At 36.4% G+C, this 4,646-nt stretch overlaps 1 pseudogene; it reads left to right on the top strand.

Annotated features, from left to right (window-relative positions):
• Positions 1-4,646, top strand: part of LOC107749257 (complement C3-like) — a 61,040-nt pseudogene that overhangs the window by 53,379 nt on the left and 3,015 nt on the right.

The raw sequence follows: 4,646 nt of genomic DNA on the forward strand, positions 1-4,646 counted from the left end.
ACACACACTCACTCACATACACACACACACACACACACACACTCTCTCTCTCTCATACACACTCACACACACAAACACACACACACACACACACACACACAATCTGACTGTTTTTTTGATAGTCTAGTTTATTTGTGCTTTATTCCAGGGTGACGTGCGTGGCAAAGATGCTGTTGCCTCTCTGACGGCCTTTGTCGTGATTGCCATGCAAGAGAGCAGCAAGATCTGTGCTGGACCAGTTGGTGTAAGTGAATTTGTTTCATCACGTGCAGGTTTGGTGCTTCAAACTCTTTTTTTTTTACCCAGGAATCATCGGCTTTTGCATGGGTATGCTCAATTTAGACTTGGGCACATTTGCAAGACAAAATGTAAGTTAATTTAAAACTCAACTCAGTTCAAATCACAGTAGCAAATTAATTAAGATCTGCTCCAAACAGTACCAACATGGCAAAAAAACATGTCCTCTAAATAGCATTTGATGTGTGTGTGTGTGTGTGTGTCAACCGCTGTAAAACACAAAGAAGTAGTAGTCACCGTCATACAGAAGTGCTTCTGTTGACTACACAGGTCCGTGTATGGAGGTGGCATCACTTACTGATCCAGAATCAGTTTTCCGATTTGAGCTACAGAAATGTTTGAGAAAATGTAGCATGTGTGGATGCTACCACACTACCTGATCAACAAATGAGCTTTGCTAATGAAAAACTATTTGATTCAGAAAACAGCGACGCTACCACCACACTATTGAGACATGTAGTTAAACTAGTAGCGTCATTACTTGTAGCAATGCTGTTGCACAACACTGCCGATTTACAGGTGACAACACCACTAATCCATATTAGAGAACTGGATTGGTCATGACGTTATAAAAAATGTTGCCACCACGCCACCATATTCCTATTCCCTATTCCAGATGAGATCCTCAACATATGTATTACAAATTACAAAGTGCTCATTCTGAAATCTGAATCTGAAAGATTTCTGATGTGTAACATATGCAAACATACCTTAATTCACCTTGTACAGTTATTTACTATTTATGTAATTTGTTGTGTTGTAATATTGTTTTTATTGGTACAGTAGGCTAACTTCAATATATCACTTATCTTGCCTGAAAAGACCATAAACATTACAGATTACATCTGAAGTAACAATTAATTCACATAGACATACAAGTCTGTCATCATTTACATATTCTCATGTTGTTCCAAACCTATACAAGTATGATATTAAATGAAGAATTATGGGAGTTTTGTTGTTTGTCATTCATAATTTTTTATTGTCTACATCAATAGTGTTTGATCAATTAAATCTTCAGGTATCTCTGTTATATCATGGATTTGATTATTCTGATGACTCGAGTACATCTGCATTCACTCAACAGGTGGAGATAAACGAGGAGTTCAATGTAACTGCTAAAGGAACTGGAACAGCCACTCTCTCAGTGAGTGTTCATGAGCGTTTATACAGTCAACAGCAAGATTAAAGCTTGTGAACATCTAATCTGAGACGTGCTGCTGTTTTCAGGTTCTGACGCTGTACTACGCCAGACCTGTTGAGAAGAAATCTGACTGTACTTTCTTTGATCTGACTGTTAAAATGGAGAAAGACAATGAAGGTAAGATTGAGTTCATGCTTATCTGTGGCACTTTCCATACAGCCAGAGCTAAAATAAAACTTTCAAAATACTTCATTATGTGCTGCTTTTTTATTTTAATTACCACCATGTTTTTTTTGTTTGTTTTTGTTTGTTTTTTTAGCAAAACAAGGAGCCATTGCAAGTTACAAGCTCACTATGGATTTCTAGTATGTGAACAAAAATCCTAATAAGTCTATTATTATGTCAAGAAACCATTTTATTTGTAATTCATCATTATGTGCTTATTTAAACTGTTTTTTTTTTTTTCATCTTTGCCTGAGTTTGCTTTTCTCACATTGGCAGTGTTTGCATCATGAACGGGAATACTAGTGACAGTTGGTTACCATTGTGACTACATAATGACTCCAAAAAATACTTCATTTCCAGTGTGTTCTGACACAGATGTAACTCGCTTTACAAAGACAGTTTATTCAGAGACGAGCAGCTCTGCGTCACTACAGTATAATAATTCTGAAGTCAAACTGACTCGGGTTCACACCAAAAGCTCTAGTGTGAAAATAGCTTTAAACACAGAGAAGATGGAGCAAAACTTCAAAACCAGTTATTAAAATCTGCTCTTGATCTCCATCTTCACAGCTACAAAGATGATAAAACTGATGCCACCATGACTATTCTGGACATTGGCTTACCGACTGGATTTGAAGTTGAAGAAAGTGATCTTAAACAGGTATTGTGATGATAAACTGATGCAGTTATGTTTCTGTATATAGAAGAGGAATCTAACACTCATCTGCTGACAGGACATAAAGCATTTTGATCATGTCATGTATTGAGGTTTTTGTTTTCTTATTGTCTTGCTCTCAGTTGTCTTCAGGGAAGGAGAGATACATTCAGAAATATGAGAAGAATAAAGTGCTGTCAGAGCGAGGATCCCTCATCCTCTACTTAAATAAGGTATCAGCAAACTGTGTTGTCTGATGATTTCGTGAACATATTCTATAGCATTTTCTTTTGATCAGGAAACCATGTGCTATTGTTTTATATTTCTATGAAATATTGTTGAGTTCTTCATTCTGATTGGCTGACAAAGTGCTTCATTAATATTCAGTAACTGCACATCCATAAAGTTCCATGTCACTGCATGTTCACCTTTACGTACATTGTGGTCAACATATAGTCATATTTCACATAATATTATAAGCACAATATAAAGTATATATGTAATATATAGCCTGTGGCTATAATAAATTAACTTTTTTGTTTTCTGTTAGATATGCAGCACACAAAACTGTCTTTTCAATGTAAATGCAACTATAGATATTTTTATTAGATTTATTATAATTATTTGTGGCTTGTGCAAATGTTGGAAGTGTAAAATATGACATGCAATCATAATTTTGCATTGGTTTCTATATTATTAGGTTTCTCATAAAGAGAAAGAAGTAATTTCCTTCAGAATGCACCAGATGCTTAATGTGGGTCTGCTACAACCTGCTGCAGTCACAATATATGAATATTACTCACCAGGTGAGCTGCACACACACCCACAATATATAATTTAGCCAAAGTGATTTACAAATGAAAATAATACACTGATGTAAGGAGAGGGCAAGGAATATGTCAATACAAGTTGCTCTGCTATAGCAGATGTCTACAGCACGGGAGCACATTGTTTTTAAAGTGCAGAACGTTGGTTGGTCAAATGCTCTGGTTTAAGGCTGAAGGTGTGTATGACATGCTGCTGCATTCGGGAATTTCTGGCAAGTTTTCGCAGTGCTAGAAGGGTGTTGTAGTCATCTTTAATTAAATGCATGTGTGTTTTTCAGTTGCACGCTGTACAAAGTTCTACCACCCTGAAAGGAAAGATGGTGCGATATACAGACTGTGTAAAGGAGACCTGTGCCAGTGTGCAGAAGGTATTTAAATTACACTTTTTTTTATTCACCAGACATCTTTATATAAAGCCATTTAGAAATGAGGAACATCACGAGGAATTCATCATAAGAGCCAACAAATCATCAATTAAATAGTTTAAATGGTATTTTACTTCATTTCTCATCAAATATATGCACATCTAGAGATGTGTAAAGATTTATATTTTCATTTTTAATTGATTTACTTTTTATGAGTGGAGGAAAATGTTTTGTTGGTCTGTTACGAATGTGTATATAAATATCAGAAAATCAACATCTCATAACACAGAGAACTGCAGTTACCAGAAGAAGAATCAGGTCAGTGATGAGGAGCGTTTGAATAAAGCCTGTGAAGCTGGCATGGATTATGGTAAACACACGTTCTCCTTCCTCAGCCATTGAGATCCAGTCTCACAGCTCTGATATAACACCAATATAACACGACTGTTTGACAGTTTATAAAGTCACAGTGGTGGGAATGGATCTGAAACAGGACTCTGACATCTATGACATGAAGGTGGAGCAGGTGCTGAGAGAAGGTACGGTTCATTATTCACTTGTGTTCATAAGTACAATGAATTACATGTTTTTATAACTCTCTTGAAATGTGGTTTACATTTGGTGCATTTTGATAAAATTGTCTCCTGTTCTGTGCTGTAGGCACTGATGGGGATGCTGCGGGGAAAGTGAAACCATTCCTGACTCGTCCCGGCTGCAGAGAATATTTAGGATTGGTAAAAGGCAAGTCATACCTCATCATGGGCAGATCCGTTGACCTGACAATGCTCGGGGGAAGGTAGGTGTTAGTACTTCCTACAGGATTGTGCATAAAAGGACCCACAACCCAGTAAATTTAGTGTGTGAACTTATCCAGAGCTCTGTCTGAACACCAGAGGCGGACAAAGTACTCAACTCCATTACTTGAGTGAAAGTACAGATAATGCTGGTCAAATATTACTCCATTACAAGTAAAAGTTGTAAAGACAGATTTTTACTTAAGTAAAAGTACAGAAGTACTTGCTTTTAAAAGTACTTAAGTACCAAAAGTAAATTTCCTTTTTTATGTCAATGCACATATTTTTTATTGTTGTACGTAATACTTGCAATACCTCTGAAGCAACTTACAATACAGT

This window comes from Sinocyclocheilus rhinocerous, unplaced genomic scaffold (assembly GCF_001515625.1).
Source record: "Sinocyclocheilus rhinocerous isolate Xijiao unplaced genomic scaffold, SAMN03320098_v1.1 scaffold1341, whole genome shotgun sequence".
Taxonomy (NCBI): domain Eukaryota; kingdom Metazoa; phylum Chordata; class Actinopteri; order Cypriniformes; family Cyprinidae; genus Sinocyclocheilus; species Sinocyclocheilus rhinocerous.